This window comes from Anomaloglossus baeobatrachus, chromosome 9 (assembly GCF_048569485.1).
Source record: "Anomaloglossus baeobatrachus isolate aAnoBae1 chromosome 9, aAnoBae1.hap1, whole genome shotgun sequence".
Lineage (NCBI taxonomy): Eukaryota > Metazoa > Chordata > Amphibia > Anura > Aromobatidae > Anomaloglossus > Anomaloglossus baeobatrachus.
Genome location: NC_134361.1, coordinates 165,734,566 through 165,750,617, shown reverse-complemented (window position 1 = coordinate 165,750,617; position 16,052 = coordinate 165,734,566). Strand labels below are relative to the sequence as shown.

Below are 16,052 nucleotides of genomic sequence, written 5' to 3'. Positions count from 1 at the left end.
CATCCAAATAGCAAACTCATCACCACTCAACCTGACCAACTCGGCTATGTCCCGTGCTGCAGTTCTCTGTCTTATCTAGATCATTTGCAATTGAATGGAATAGATCCCTTTTGGACAAAGTGGATTCACCTGCTGCTGCAGTGACCACAGGTGTGATAAGATCTAGAATTGGCATCTGGTGCGATCTCTCCGCTTCCACTCCAAAGAAAGTTACCTGTTTATTCCTATCATGCATTGGTTTTTGGGGTTTTCTTTGAGTAATGATGATCTCTTTAGTAGTCTGTTGGCGCCCTCTCCTGGAGGAATAGTTTGCTTGCTCTTGGACATTCTAAAAGAGAGGTCATGATAGACATTGAGCTTCTGAGCTCAATTGGGGACAGTCATGGGTGATGAATGTTTGCAACCTGCTGCAAAGCCTCATACCGCAATATAAGGAACGTCAAATACTAAGAAAGGGCGGCCTATGAAAGAATTACTACTTTCAATAAGTACACTTAAACGGCTAATTGGGAATAGAAAAACTGTAAAAAGCCCTCTGAGAAAGCCCCCCTCTAACCTTTGATAGTAAGTTTTTCTGTAGTCTGCCTGTTGATGTATTTTCCGTTTGAACTGTGCACAACATGAAGAGACGGAACACTGGCGGCTTGTCACAATGCCCCCGCTGACATCACAATAGCGCTGCTGCCTAGAAAACAAGCTGCGCAGCAGAAGTTGTTCTTTGGGTGGGAGGGTGGGCTAGTGTAAGGAGGGGGCAAGCTCTTTTTTTCCCGGGTGGTAGGGGGATGACAGGAGAAGGGATGCGGGTGGTGAGAAGGGTACAGAGGGCAGGGTTTGGGGGCTGGGAAGGAAAGGGAAAAGATTAGGGTTTGGGGATGATGAAAGGGCTTTCTACGGGTAAGGATGGCAAAGGGTGGCAGTGACGGAAAGTCAGGCAACCTGTCCTGTCCGTCTTTTTGTATCGTGAATTGGAAAGACTGCAAGGGGGAGGGGAGTTGCTTGCGCCCTAAAGGAGGAGTTATTCAGATTCATTGCAGTGGGGGGCGGCGGCTGCAAAACGCACCATTCTTCTTGTTTTTGCTCTGCAAAGCAGCCTTTTCAAGGGTTGGCTTGGGTGACAAAATGTCTTCTGTAGGCGTGGGTTTGTCTCCCTCTCGCTCTCTCTCCCTAAGATGTGTCCGGCATAGGCCAGGGTGCCACTCGAGGCCCAAACCAATTCTGGTTATCGCTTCTCGGCCTTTTGGCTAAGATCAAGTGTAGTATCTGTTCTTATCAGTTTAATATCTGATACGTCCCCTATCTGGGGACCATATATTAAATGGATTTTTAGAACAGGGAGATGGAAAAAGAGCTTGCTCTGTCCACTCCACGCATTGACCTGGTATTGCAGTACCTCCAGGAACGGTGCACCCCTTCTTAACCCAGTTTCCAAAAGCAGAACTCAATTCACCTGATTCATATTAGCCCGGTTTAATGAATTGGAAGAAAGCATACGTCTTCATATGCACCTCAATTTGGCCCATTCACTTTTCACACTTCCTCCTTTTGTTTTTTATCTTTCACACTTTTGACTTTCTTTATTCATCCAAATAGCAAACTCATCACCACTCAACCTGACCAACTCGGCTATGTCCCGTGCTGCAGTTCTCTGTCTTATCTAGATCATTTGCAATTGAATGGAATAGATCCCTTTTGGACAAAGTGGATTCACCTGCTGCTGCAGTGACCACAGGTGTGATAAGATCTAGAATTGGCATCTGGTGCGATCTCTCCGCTTCCACTCCAAAGAAAGTTACCTGTTTATTCCTATCATGCATTGGTTTTTGGGGTTTTCTTTGAGTAATGATGATCTCTTTAGTAGTCTGTTGGCGCCCTCTCCTGGAGGAATAGTTTGCTTGCTCTTGGACATTCTAAAAGAGAGGTCATGATAGACATTGAGCTTCTGAGCTCAATTGGGGACAGTCATGGGTGATGAATGTTTGCAACCTGCTGCAAAGCCTCATACCGCAATATAAGGAACGTCAAATACTAAGAAAGGGCGGCCTATGAAAGAATTACTACTTTCAATAAGTACACTTAAACGGCTAATTGGGAATAGAAAAACTGTAAAAAGCCCTCTGAGAAAGCCCCCCTCTAACCTTTGATAGTAAGTTTTTCTGTAGTCTGCCTGTTGATGTATTTTCCGTTTGAACTGTGCACAACATGAAGAGACGGAACACTGGCGGCTTGTCACAATGCCCCCGCTGACATCACAATAGCGCTGCTGCCTAGAAAACAAGCTGCGCAGCAGAAGTTGTTCTTTGGGTGGGAGGGTGGGCTAGTGTAAGGAGGGGGCAAGCTCTTTTTTTCCCGGGTGGTAGGGGGATGACAGGAGAAGGGATGCGGGTGGTGAGAAGGGTACAGAGGGCAGGGTTTGGGGGCTGGGAAGGAAAGGGAAAAGATTAGGGTTTGGGGATGATGAAAGGGCTTTCTACGGGTAAGGATGGCAAAGGGTGGCAGTGACGGAAAGTCAGGCAACCTGTCCTGTCCGTCTTTTTGTATCGTGAATTGGAAAGACTGCAAGGGGGAGGGGAGTTGCTTGCGCCCTAAAGGAGGAGTTATTCAGATTCATTGCAGTGGGGGGCGGCGGCTGCAAAACGCACCATTCTTCTTGTTTTTGCTCTGCAAAGCAGCCTTTTCAAGGGTTGGCTTGGGTGACAAAATGTCTTCTGTAGGCGTGGGTTTGTCTCCCTCTCGCTCTCTCTCCCTAAGATGTGTCCGGCATAGGCCAGGGTGCCACTCGAGGCCCAAACCAATTCTGGTTATCGCTTCTCGGCCTTTTGGCTAAGATCAAGTGTAGTATCTGTTCTTATCAGTTTAATATCTGATACGTCCCCTATCTGGGGACCATATATTAAATGGATTTTTAGAACAGGGAGATGGAAAAAGAGCTTGCTCTGTCCACTCCACGCATTGACCTGGTATTGCAGTACCTCCAGGAACGGTGCACCCCTTCTTAACCCAGTTTCCAAAAGCAGAACTCAATTCACCTGATTCATATTAGCCCGGTTTAATGAATTGGAAGAAAGCATACGTCTTCATATGCACCTCAATTTGGCCCATTCACTTTTCACACTTCCTCCTTTTGTTTTTTATCTTTCACACTTTTGACTTTCTTTATTCATCCAAATAGCAAACTCATCACCACTCAACCTGACCAACTCGGCTATGTCCCGTGCTGCAGTTCTCTGTCTTATCTAGATCATTTGCAATTGAATGGAATAGATCCCTTTTGGACAAAGTGGATTCACCTGCTGCTGCAGTGACCACAGGTGTGATAAGATCTAGAATTGGCATCTGGTGCGATCTCTCCGCTTCCACTCCAAAGAAAGTTACCTGTTTATTCCTATCATGCATTGGTTTTTGGGGTTTTCTTTGAGTAATGATGATCTCTTTAGTAGTCTGTTGGCGCCCTCTCCTGGAGGAATAGTTTGCTTGCTCTTGGACATTCTAAAAGAGAGGTCATGATAGACATTGAGCTTCTGAGCTCAATTGGGGACAGTCATGGGTGATGAATGTTTGCAACCTGCTGCAAAGCCTCATACCGCAATATAAGGAACGTCAAATACTAAGAAAGGGCGGCCTATGAAAGAATTACTACTTTCAATAAGTACACTTAAACGGCTAATTGGGAATAGAAAAACTGTAAAAAGCCCTCTGAGAAAGCCCCCCTCTAACCTTTGATAGTAAGTTTTTCTGTAGTCTGCCTGTTGATGTATTTTCCGTTTGAACTGTGCACAACATGAAGAGACGGAACACTGGCGGCTTGTCACAATGCCCCCGCTGACATCACAATAGCGCTGCTGCCTAGAAAACAAGCTGCGCAGCAGAAGTTGTTCTTTGGGTGGGAGGGTGGGCTAGTGTAAGGAGGGGGCAAGCTCTTTTTTTCCCGGGTGGTAGGGGGATGACAGGAGAAGGGATGCGGGTGGTGAGAAGGGTACAGAGGGCAGGGTTTGGGGGCTGGGAAGGAAAGGGAAAAGATTAGGGTTTGGGGATGATGAAAGGGCTTTCTACGGGTAAGGATGGCAAAGGGTGGCAGTGACGGAAAGTCAGGCAACCTGTCCTGTCCGTCTTTTTGTATCGTGAATTGGAAAGACTGCAAGGGGGAGGGGAGTTGCTTGCGCCCTAAAGGAGGAGTTATTCAGATTCATTGCAGTGGGGGGCGGCGGCTGCAAAACGCACCATTCTTCTTGTTTTTGCTCTGCAAAGCAGCCTTTTCAAGGGTTGGCTTGGGTGACAAAATGTCTTCTGTAGGCGTGGGTTTGTCTCCCTCTCGCTCTCTCTCCCTAAGATGTGTCCGGCATAGGCCAGGGTGCCACTCGAGGCCCAAACCAATTCTGGTTATCGCTTCTCGGCCTTTTGGCTAAGATCAAGTGTAGTATCTGTTCTTATCAGTTTAATATCTGATACGTCCCCTATCTGGGGACCATATATTAAATGGATTTTTAGAACAGGGAGATGGAAAAAGAGCTTGCTCTGTCCACTCCACGCATTGACCTGGTATTGCAGTACCTCCAGGAACGGTGCACCCCTTCTTAACCCAGTTTCCAAAAGCAGAACTCAATTCACCTGATTCATATTAGCCCGGTTTAATGAATTGGAAGAAAGCATACGTCTTCATATGCACCTCAATTTGGCCCATTCACTTTTCACACTTCCTCCTTTTGTTTTTTATCTTTCACACTTTTGACTTTCTTTATTCATCCAAATAGCAAACTCATCACCACTCAACCTGACCAACTCGGCTATGTCCCGTGCTGCAGTTCTCTGTCTTATCTAGATCATTTGCAATTGAATGGAATAGATCCCTTTTGGACAAAGTGGATTCACCTGCTGCTGCAGTGACCACAGGTGTGATAAGATCTAGAATTGGCATCTGGTGCGATCTCTCCGCTTCCACTCCAAAGAAAGTTACCTGTTTATTCCTATCATGCATTGGTTTTTGGGGTTTTCTTTGAGTAATGATGATCTCTTTAGTAGTCTGTTGGCGCCCTCTCCTGGAGGAATAGTTTGCTTGCTCTTGGACATTCTAAAAGAGAGGTCATGATAGACATTGAGCTTCTGAGCTCAATTGGGGACAGTCATGGGTGATGAATGTTTGCAACCTGCTGCAAAGCCTCATACCGCAATATAAGGAACGTCAAATACTAAGAAAGGGCGGCCTATGAAAGAATTACTACTTTCAATAAGTACACTTAAACGGCTAATTGGGAATAGAAAAACTGTAAAAAGCCCTCTGAGAAAGCCCCCCTCTAACCTTTGATAGTAAGTTTTTCTGTAGTCTGCCTGTTGATGTATTTTCCGTTTGAACTGTGCACAACATGAAGAGACGGAACACTGGCGGCTTGTCACAATGCCCCCGCTGACATCACAATAGCGCTGCTGCCTAGAAAACAAGCTGCGCAGCAGAAGTTGTTCTTTGGGTGGGAGGGTGGGCTAGTGTAAGGAGGGGGCAAGCTCTTTTTTTCCCGGGTGGTAGGGGGATGACAGGAGAAGGGATGCGGGTGGTGAGAAGGGTACAGAGGGCAGGGTTTGGGGGCTGGGAAGGAAAGGGAAAAGATTAGGGTTTGGGGATGATGAAAGGGCTTTCTACGGGTAAGGATGGCAAAGGGTGGCAGTGACGGAAAGTCAGGCAACCTGTCCTGTCCGTCTTTTTGTATCGTGAATTGGAAAGACTGCAAGGGGGAGGGGAGTTGCTTGCGCCCTAAAGGAGGAGTTATTCAGATTCATTGCAGTGGGGGGCGGCGGCTGCAAAACGCACCATTCTTCTTGTTTTTGCTCTGCAAAGCAGCCTTTTCAAGGGTTGGCTTGGGTGACAAAATGTCTTCTGTAGGCGTGGGTTTGTCTCCCTCTCGCTCTCTCTCCCTAAGATGTGTCCGGCATAGGCCAGGGTGCCACTCGAGGCCCAAACCAATTCTGGTTATCGCTTCTCGGCCTTTTGGCTAAGATCAAGTGTAGTATCTGTTCTTATCAGTTTAATATCTGATACGTCCCCTATCTGGGGACCATATATTAAATGGATTTTTAGAACAGGGAGATGGAAAAAGAGCTTGCTCTGTCCACTCCACGCATTGACCTGGTATTGCAGTACCTCCAGGAACGGTGCACCCCTTCTTAACCCAGTTTCCAAAAGCAGAACTCAATTCACCTGATTCATATTAGCCCGGTTTAATGAATTGGAAGAAAGCATACGTCTTCATATGCACCTCAATTTGGCCCATTCACTTTTCACACTTCCTCCTTTTGTTTTTTATCTTTCACACTTTTGACTTTCTTTATTCATCCAAATAGCAAACTCATCACCACTCAACCTGACCAACTCGGCTATGTCCCGTGCTGCAGTTCTCTGTCTTATCTAGATCATTTGCAATTGAATGGAATAGATCCCTTTTGGACAAAGTGGATTCACCTGCTGCTGCAGTGACCACAGGTGTGATAAGATCTAGAATTGGCATCTGGTGCGATCTCTCCGCTTCCACTCCAAAGAAAGTTACCTGTTTATTCCTATCATGCATTGGTTTTTGGGGTTTTCTTTGAGTAATGATGATCTCTTTAGTAGTCTGTTGGCGCCCTCTCCTGGAGGAATAGTTTGCTTGCTCTTGGACATTCTAAAAGAGAGGTCATGATAGACATTGAGCTTCTGAGCTCAATTGGGGACAGTCATGGGTGATGAATGTTTGCAACCTGCTGCAAAGCCTCATACCGCAATATAAGGAACGTCAAATACTAAGAAAGGGCGGCCTATGAAAGAATTACTACTTTCAATAAGTACACTTAAACGGCTAATTGGGAATAGAAAAACTGTAAAAAGCCCTCTGAGAAAGCCCCCCTCTAACCTTTGATAGTAAGTTTTTCTGTAGTCTGCCTGTTGATGTATTTTCCGTTTGAACTGTGCACAACATGAAGAGACGGAACACTGGCGGCTTGTCACAATGCCCCCGCTGACATCACAATAGCGCTGCTGCCTAGAAAACAAGCTGCGCAGCAGAAGTTGTTCTTTGGGTGGGAGGGTGGGCTAGTGTAAGGAGGGGGCAAGCTCTTTTTTTCCCGGGTGGTAGGGGGATGACAGGAGAAGGGATGCGGGTGGTGAGAAGGGTACAGAGGGCAGGGTTTGGGGGCTGGGAAGGAAAGGGAAAAGATTAGGGTTTGGGGATGATGAAAGGGCTTTCTACGGGTAAGGATGGCAAAGGGTGGCAGTGACGGAAAGTCAGGCAACCTGTCCTGTCCGTCTTTTTGTATCGTGAATTGGAAAGACTGCAAGGGGGAGGGGAGTTGCTTGCGCCCTAAAGGAGGAGTTATTCAGATTCATTGCAGTGGGGGGCGGCGGCTGCAAAACGCACCATTCTTCTTGTTTTTGCTCTGCAAAGCAGCCTTTTCAAGGGTTGGCTTGGGTGACAAAATGTCTTCTGTAGGCGTGGGTTTGTCTCCCTCTCGCTCTCTCTCCCTAAGATGTGTCCGGCATAGGCCAGGGTGCCACTCGAGGCCCAAACCAATTCTGGTTATCGCTTCTCGGCCTTTTGGCTAAGATCAAGTGTAGTATCTGTTCTTATCAGTTTAATATCTGATACGTCCCCTATCTGGGGACCATATATTAAATGGATTTTTAGAACAGGGAGATGGAAAAAGAGCTTGCTCTGTCCACTCCACGCATTGACCTGGTATTGCAGTACCTCCAGGAACGGTGCACCCCTTCTTAACCCAGTTTCCAAAAGCAGAACTCAATTCACCTGATTCATATTAGCGCGGTTTAATGAATTGGAAGAAAGCATACGTCTTCATATGCACCTCAATTTGGCCCATTCACTTTTCACACTTCCTCCTTTTGTTTTTTATCTTTCACACTTTTGACTTTCTTTATTCATCCAAATAGCAAACTCATCACCACTCAACCTGACCAACTCGGCTATGTCCCGTGCTGCAGTTCTCTGTCTTATCTAGATCATTTGCAATTGAATGGAATAGATCCCTTTTGGACAAAGTGGATTCACCTGCTGCTGCAGTGACCACAGGTGTGATAAGATCTAGAATTGGCATCTGGTGCGATCTCTCCGCTTCCACTCCAAAGAAAGTTACCTGTTTATTCCTATCATGCATTGGTTTTTGGGGTTTTCTTTGAGTAATGATGATCTCTTTAGTAGTCTGTTGGCGCCCTCTCCTGGAGGAATAGTTTGCTTGCTCTTGGACATTCTAAAAGAGAGGTCATGATAGACATTGAGCTTCTGAGCTCAATTGGGGACAGTCATGGGTGATGAATGTTTGCAACCTGCTGCAAAGCCTCATACCGCAATATAAGGAACGTCAAATACTAAGAAAGGGCGGCCTATGAAAGAATTACTACTTTCAATAAGTACACTTAAACGGCTAATTGGGAATAGAAAAACTGTAAAAAGCCCTCTGAGAAAGCCCCCCTCTAACCTTTGATAGTAAGTTTTTCTGTAGTCTGCCTGTTGATGTATTTTCCGTTTGAACTGTGCACAACATGAAGAGACGGAACACTGGCGGCTTGTCACAATGCCCCCGCTGACATCACAATAGCGCTGCTGCCTAGAAAACAAGCTGCGCAGCAGAAGTTGTTCTTTGGGTGGGAGGGTGGGCTAGTGTAAGGAGGGGGCAAGCTCTTTTTTTCCCGGGTGGTAGGGGGATGACAGGAGAAGGGATGCGGGTGGTGAGAAGGGTACAGAGGGCAGGGTTTGGGGGCTGGGAAGGAAAGGGAAAAGATTAGGGTTTGGGGATGATGAAAGGGCTTTCTACGGGTAAGGATGGCAAAGGGTGGCAGTGACGGAAAGTCAGGCAACCTGTCCTGTCCGTCTTTTTGTATCGTGAATTGGAAAGACTGCAAGGGGGAGGGGAGTTGCTTGCGCCCTAAAGGAGGAGTTATTCAGATTCATTGCAGTGGGGGGCGGCGGCTGCAAAACGCACCATTCTTCTTGTTTTTGCTCTGCAAAGCAGCCTTTTCAAGGGTTGGCTTGGGTGACAAAATGTCTTCTGTAGGCGTGGGTTTGTCTCCCTCTCGCTCTCTCTCCCTAAGATGTGTCCGGCATAGGCCAGGGTGCCACTCGAGGCCCAAACCAATTCTGGTTATCGCTTCTCGGCCTTTTGGCTAAGATCAAGTGTAGTATCTGTTCTTATCAGTTTAATATCTGATACGTCCCCTATCTGGGGACCATATATTAAATGGATTTTTAGAACAGGGAGATGGAAAAAGAGCTTGCTCTGTCCACTCCACGCATTGACCTGGTATTGCAGTACCTCCAGGAACGGTGCACCCCTTCTTAACCCAGTTTCCAAAAGCAGAACTCAATTCACCTGATTCATATTAGCCCGGTTTAATGAATTGGAAGAAAGCATACGTCTTCATATGCACCTCAATTTGGCCCATTCACTTTTCACACTTCCTCCTTTTGTTTTTTATCTTTCACACTTTTGACTTTCTTTATTCATCCAAATAGCAAACTCATCACCACTCAACCTGACCAACTCGGCTATGTCCCGTGCTGCAGTTCTCTGTCTTATCTAGATCATTTGCAATTGAATGGAATAGATCCCTTTTGGACAAAGTGGATTCACCTGCTGCTGCAGTGACCACAGGTGTGATAAGATCTAGAATTGGCATCTGGTGCGATCTCTCCGCTTCCACTCCAAAGAAAGTTACCTGTTTATTCCTATCATGCATTGGTTTTTGGGGTTTTCTTTGAGTAATGATGATCTCTTTAGTAGTCTGTTGGCGCCCTCTCCTGGAGGAATAGTTTGCTTGCTCTTGGACATTCTAAAAGAGAGGTCATGATAGACATTGAGCTTCTGAGCTCAATTGGGGACAGTCATGGGTGATGAATGTTTGCAACCTGCTGCAAAGCCTCATACCGCAATATAAGGAACGTCAAATACTAAGAAAGGGCGGCCTATGAAAGAATTACTACTTTCAATAAGTACACTTAAACGGCTAATTGGGAATAGAAAAACTGTAAAAAGCCCTCTGAGAAAGCCCCCCTCTAACCTTTGATAGTAAGTTTTTCTGTAGTCTGCCTGTTGATGTATTTTCCGTTTGAACTGTGCACAACATGAAGAGACGGAACACTGGCGGCTTGTCACAATGCCCCCGCTGACATCACAATAGCGCTGCTGCCTAGAAAACAAGCTGCGCAGCAGAAGTTGTTCTTTGGGTGGGAGGGTGGGCTAGTGTAAGGAGGGGGCAAGCTCTTTTTTTCCCGGGTGGTAGGGGGATGACAGGAGAAGGGATGCGGGTGGTGAGAAGGGTACAGAGGGCAGGGTTTGGGGGCTGGGAAGGAAAGGGAAAAGATTAGGGTTTGGGGATGATGAAAGGGCTTTCTACGGGTAAGGATGGCAAAGGGTGGCAGTGACGGAAAGTCAGGCAACCTGTCCTGTCCGTCTTTTTGTATCGTGAATTGGAAAGACTGCAAGGGGGAGGGGAGTTGCTTGCGCCCTAAAGGAGGAGTTATTCAGATTCATTGCAGTGGGGGGCGGCGGCTGCAAAACGCACCATTCTTCTTGTTTTTGCTCTGCAAAGCAGCCTTTTCAAGGGTTGGCTTGGGTGACAAAATGTCTTCTGTAGGCGTGGGTTTGTCTCCCTCTCGCTCTCTCTCCCTAAGATGTGTCCGGCATAGGCCAGGGTGCCACTCGAGGCCCAAACCAATTCTGGTTATCGCTTCTCGGCCTTTTGGCTAAGATCAAGTGTAGTATCTGTTCTTATCAGTTTAATATCTGATACGTCCCCTATCTGGGGACCATATATTAAATGGATTTTTAGAACAGGGAGATGGAAAAAGAGCTTGCTCTGTCCACTCCACGCATTGACCTGGTATTGCAGTACCTCCAGGAACGGTGCACCCCTTCTTAACCCAGTTTCCAAAAGCAGAACTCAATTCACCTGATTCATATTAGCCCGGTTTAATGAATTGGAAGAAAGCATACGTCTTCATATGCACCTCAATTTGGCCCATTCACTTTTCACACTTCCTCCTTTTGTTTTTTATCTTTCACACTTTTGACTTTCTTTATTCATCCAAATAGCAAACTCATCACCACTCAACCTGACCAACTCGGCTATGTCCCGTGCTGCAGTTCTCTGTCTTATCTAGATCATTTGCAATTGAATGGAATAGATCCCTTTTGGACAAAGTGGATTCACCTGCTGCTGCAGTGACCACAGGTGTGATAAGATCTAGAATTGGCATCTGGTGCGATCTCTCCGCTTCCACTCCAAAGAAAGTTACCTGTTTATTCCTATCATGCATTGGTTTTTGGGGTTTTCTTTGAGTAATGATGATCTCTTTAGTAGTCTGTTGGCGCCCTCTCCTGGAGGAATAGTTTGCTTGCTCTTGGACATTCTAAAAGAGAGGTCATGATAGACATTGAGCTTCTGAGCTCAATTGGGGACAGTCATGGGTGATGAATGTTTGCAACCTGCTGCAAAGCCTCATACCGCAATATAAGGAACGTCAAATACTAAGAAAGGGCGGCCTATGAAAGAATTACTACTTTCAATAAGTACACTTAAACGGCTAATTGGGAATAGAAAAACTGTAAAAAGCCCTCTGAGAAAGCCCCCCTCTAACCTTTGATAGTAAGTTTTTCTGTAGTCTGCCTGTTGATGTATTTTCCGTTTGAACTGTGCACAACATGAAGAGACGGAACACTGGCGGCTTGTCACAATGCCCCCGCTGACATCACAATAGCGCTGCTGCCTAGAAAACAAGCTGCGCAGCAGAAGTTGTTCTTTGGGTGGGAGGGTGGGCTAGTGTAAGGAGGGGGCAAGCTCTTTTTTTCCCGGGTGGTAGGGGGATGACAGGAGAAGGGATGCGGGTGGTGAGAAGGGTACAGAGGGCAGGGTTTGGGGGCTGGGAAGGAAAGGGAAAAGATTAGGGTTTGGGGATGATGAAAGGGCTTTCTACGGGTAAGGATGGCAAAGGGTGGCAGTGACGGAAAGTCAGGCAACCTGTCCTGTCCGTCTTTTTGTATCGTGAATTGGAAAGACTGCAAGGGGGAGGGGAGTTGCTTGCGCCCTAAAGGAGGAGTTATTCAGATTCATTGCAGTGGGGGGCGGCGGCTGCAAAACGCACCATTCTTCTTGTTTTTGCTCTGCAAAGCAGCCTTTTCAAGGGTTGGCTTGGGTGACAAAATGTCTTCTGTAGGCGTGGGTTTGTCTCCCTCTCGCTCTCTCTCCCTAAGATGTGTCCGGCATAGGCCAGGGTGCCACTCGAGGCCCAAACCAATTCTGGTTATCGCTTCTCGGCCTTTTGGCTAAGATCAAGTGTAGTATCTGTTCTTATCAGTTTAATATCTGATACGTCCCCTATCTGGGGACCATATATTAAATGGATTTTTAGAACAGGGAGATGGAAAAAGAGCTTGCTCTGTCCACTCCACGCATTGACCTGGTATTGCAGTACCTCCAGGAACGGTGCACCCCTTCTTAACCCAGTTTCCAAAAGCAGAACTCAATTCACCTGATTCATATTAGCCCGGTTTAATGAATTGGAAGAAAGCATACGTCTTCATATGCACCTCAATTTGGCCCATTCACTTTTCACACTTCCTCCTTTTGTTTTTTATCTTTCACACTTTTGACTTTCTTTATTCATCCAAATAGCAAACTCATCACCACTCAACCTGACCAACTCGGCTATGTCCCGTGCTGCAGTTCTCTGTCTTATCTAGATCATTTGCAATTGAATGGAATAGATCCCTTTTGGACAAAGTGGATTCACCTGCTGCTGCAGTGACCACAGGTGTGATAAGATCTAGAATTGGCATCTGGTGCGATCTCTCCGCTTCCACTCCAAAGAAAGTTACCTGTTTATTCCTATCATGCATTGGTTTTTGGGGTTTTCTTTGAGTAATGATGATCTCTTTAGTAGTCTGTTGGCGCCCTCTCCTGGAGGAATAGTTTGCTTGCTCTTGGACATTCTAAAAGAGAGGTCATGATAGACATTGAGCTTCTGAGCTCAATTGGGGACAGTCATGGGTGATGAATGTTTGCAACCTGCTGCAAAGCCTCATACCGCAATATAAGGAACGTCAAATACTAAGAAAGGGCGGCCTATGAAAGAATTACTACTTTCAATAAGTACACTTAAACGGCTAATTGGGAATAGAAAAACTGTAAAAAGCCCTCTGAGAAAGCCCCCCTCTAACCTTTGATAGTAAGTTTTTCTGTAGTCTGCCTGTTGATGTATTTTCCGTTTGAACTGTGCACAACATGAAGAGACGGAACACTGGCGGCTTGTCACAATGCCCCCGCTGACATCACAATAGCGCTGCTGCCTAGAAAACAAGCTGCGCAGCAGAAGTTGTTCTTTGGGTGGGAGGGTGGGCTAGTGTAAGGAGGGGGCAAGCTCTTTTTTTCCCGGGTGGTAGGGGGATGACAGGAGAAGGGATGCGGGTGGTGAGAAGGGTACAGAGGGCAGGGTTTGGGGGCTGGGAAGGAAAGGGAAAAGATTAGGGTTTGGGGATGATGAAAGGGCTTTCTACGGGTAAGGATGGCAAAGGGTGGCAGTGACGGAAAGTCAGGCAACCTGTCCTGTCCGTCTTTTTGTATCGTGAATTGGAAAGACTGCAAGGGGGAGGGGAGTTGCTTGCGCCCTAAAGGAGGAGTTATTCAGATTCATTGCAGTGGGGGGCGGCGGCTGCAAAACGCACCATTCTTCTTGTTTTTGCTCTGCAAAGCAGCCTTTTCAAGGGTTGGCTTGGGTGACAAAATGTCTTCTGTAGGCGTGGGTTTGTCTCCCTCTCGCTCTCTCTCCCTAAGATGTGTCCGGCATAGGCCAGGGTGCCACTCGAGGCCCAAACCAATTCTGGTTATCGCTTCTCGGCCTTTTGGCTAAGATCAAGTGTAATATCATTCGAAAAGGTGGTTTAAGGCTCCGGCCACCTTAGTACAATGATGCAATGCACACTGGAAGGTTGCGCTTGTTAGTACTTTGGGAGGATAGTATATCCATCTAGAGGAAACCATGGCCCTACCAGGATCGAGGCTATTAGACTCAGTAAGTGTGGGGGCTACGGTGCAATGTGCCCCAGGACTGGACACCCTGGAGGGAGTCTGAACTTGCTAGGTTGGGACCCTGGTAAGCCTCAGACTCTGTCGCACGCCGCGCCTTGCCTATTCATACTTTCCAAGCATATTGCCCTATCCCGGCCTTCTGGCTAAGAAGGGAAATTTTTATAATCCTGGTCGGAGGTCCGGTCAGCTTTGGGCTGAGAAACCAACACCCGGTTGGAGGTCCGGGTCAGCTTTGGCTGAGAAACCAACACCCGGTTGGAGGTCCGGTTAGCCTTGGGCTGAGAAACCAACACCCGGTTGGAGGTCCGGTCAGCCTTGGGCTGAAAAACCAACACCCGGTTGGAGGTCCGGTCAGCCTTGGGCTGAGAAACCAACACCGGCTGACGGTCCGGGCAGTTTCGGCTTCGAAACCAACGACTAGTAGCTCCCTACTCCACTTGGGTAAGATGCCTCGGTGGACGCTGGGAGCAACAACAAGGCTCAATCAGGCTTCGGCTTGGGGGAGCACCGAAGATCCCTGACCCTCGCTGTGGCCTTCTGGCTCGGAGGGACGGGGTTGATTTTTGGGGATACTCTTCTCACGGAGGGGTCCACACGAATCCTAGCCTTTGCACTGTTTTTGGTGTGACTTCGGTCATGCATTTTTTGTGGTGCTTTGGAAAGCTTCATTAAATCAAAAAATCTGTTCTTATCAGTTTAATATCTGATACGTCCCCTATCTGGGGACCATATATTAAATGGATTTTTAGAACAGGGAGATGGAAAAAGAGCTTGCTCTGTCCACTCCACGCATTGACCTGGTATTGCAGTACCTCCAGGAACGGTGCACCCCTTCTTAACCCAGTTTCCAAAAGCAGAACTCAATTCACCTGATTCATATTAGCCCGGTTTAATGAATTGGAAGAAAGCATACGTCTTCATATGCACCTCAATTTGGCCCATTCACTTTTCACACTTCCTCCTTTTGTTTTTTATCTTTCACACTTTTGACTTTCTTTATTCATCCAAATAGCAAACTCATCACCACTCAACCTGACCAACTCGGCTATGTCCCGTGCTGCAGTTCTCTGTCTTATCTAGATCATTTGCAATTGAATGGAATAGATCCCTTTTGGACAAAGTGGATTCACCTGCTGCTGCAGTGACCACAGGTGTGATAAGATCTAGAATTGGCATCTGGTGCGATCTCTCCGCTTCCACTCCAAAGAAAGTTACCTGTTTATTCCTATCATGCATTGGTTTTTGGGGTTTTCTTTGAGTAATGATGATCTCTTTAGTAGTCTGTTGGCGCCCTCTCCTGGAGGAATAGTTTGCTTGCTCTTGGACATTCTAAAAGAGAGGTCATGATAGACATTGAGCTTCTGAGCTCAATTGGGGACAGTCATGGGTGATGAATGTTTGCAACCTGCTGCAAAGCCTCATACCGCAATATAAGGAACGTCAAATACTAAGAAAGGGCGGCCTATGAAAGAATTACTACTTTCAATAAGTACACTTAAACGGCTAATTGGGAATAGAAAAACTGTAAAAAGCCCTCTGAGAAAGCCCCCCTCTAACCTTTGATAGTAAGTTTTTCTGTAGTCTGCCTGTTGATGTATTTTCCGTTTGAACTGTGCACAACATGAAGAGACGGAACACTGGCGGCTTGTCACAATGCCCCCGCTGACATCACAATAGCGCTGCTGCCTAGAAAACAAGCTGCGCAGCAGAAGTTGTTCTTTGGGTGGGAGGGTGGGCTAGTGTAAGGAGGGGGCAAGCTCTTTTTTTCCCGGGTGGTAGGGGGATGACAGGAGAAGGGATGCGGGTGGTGAGAAGGGTACAGAGGGCAGGGTTTGGGGGCTGGGAAGGAAAGGGAAAAGATTAGGGTTTGGGGATGATGAAAGGGCTTTCTACGGGTAAGGATGGCAAAGGGTGGCAGTGACGGAAAGTCAGGCAACCTGTCCTGTCCGTCTTTTTGTATCGTGAATTGGAAAGACTGCAAGGGGGAGGGGAGTTG

General features: G+C 46.9%; 9 non-coding genes across 9 annotated transcripts; all 9 read left to right on the top strand.

Annotated features, from left to right (window-relative positions):
* Nucleotides 1-1,221: 1,221 nt before the first annotated feature.
* LOC142252370 (U2 spliceosomal RNA) lies at nt 1,222-1,412 on the top strand. Its single transcript, XR_012725750.1, has one exon. It is a non-coding gene; the product is annotated as a U2 spliceosomal RNA (small nuclear RNA).
* A 1,388-nt stretch (nt 1,413-2,800) lies between these two features.
* LOC142252369 (U2 spliceosomal RNA) lies at nt 2,801-2,991 on the top strand. Its single transcript, XR_012725749.1, has one exon. It is a non-coding gene; the product is annotated as a U2 spliceosomal RNA (small nuclear RNA).
* A 1,388-nt stretch (nt 2,992-4,379) lies between these two features.
* LOC142252368 (U2 spliceosomal RNA) lies at nt 4,380-4,570 on the top strand. The gene has a single exon (XR_012725748.1). It is a non-coding gene; the product is annotated as a U2 spliceosomal RNA (small nuclear RNA).
* Nucleotides 4,571-5,958: 1,388 nt separating this feature from the next.
* LOC142252367 (U2 spliceosomal RNA) lies at nt 5,959-6,149 on the top strand. The gene has a single exon (XR_012725747.1). It is a non-coding gene; the product is annotated as a U2 spliceosomal RNA (small nuclear RNA).
* Nucleotides 6,150-7,537: 1,388 nt separating this feature from the next.
* LOC142252366 (U2 spliceosomal RNA) lies at nt 7,538-7,728 on the top strand. Its single transcript, XR_012725746.1, has one exon. It is a non-coding gene; the product is annotated as a U2 spliceosomal RNA (small nuclear RNA).
* Nucleotides 7,729-9,116: 1,388 nt separating this feature from the next.
* LOC142252365 (U2 spliceosomal RNA) lies at nt 9,117-9,307 on the top strand. The gene has a single exon (XR_012725745.1). It is a non-coding gene; the product is annotated as a U2 spliceosomal RNA (small nuclear RNA).
* Nucleotides 9,308-10,695: 1,388 nt separating this feature from the next.
* Nucleotides 10,696-10,886, top strand: LOC142252362 (U2 spliceosomal RNA). Its single transcript, XR_012725743.1, has one exon. It is a non-coding gene; the product is annotated as a U2 spliceosomal RNA (small nuclear RNA).
* Nucleotides 10,887-12,274: 1,388 nt separating this feature from the next.
* On the top strand, nt 12,275-12,465 carry LOC142252361 (U2 spliceosomal RNA). The gene has a single exon (XR_012725742.1). It is a non-coding gene; the product is annotated as a U2 spliceosomal RNA (small nuclear RNA).
* Nucleotides 12,466-14,696: 2,231 nt separating this feature from the next.
* Nucleotides 14,697-14,890, top strand: LOC142253067 (U2 spliceosomal RNA). Its single transcript, XR_012726387.1, has one exon. It is a non-coding gene; the product is annotated as a U2 spliceosomal RNA (small nuclear RNA).
* The last annotated feature ends 1,162 nt before the right edge of the window (nt 14,891-16,052 follow it).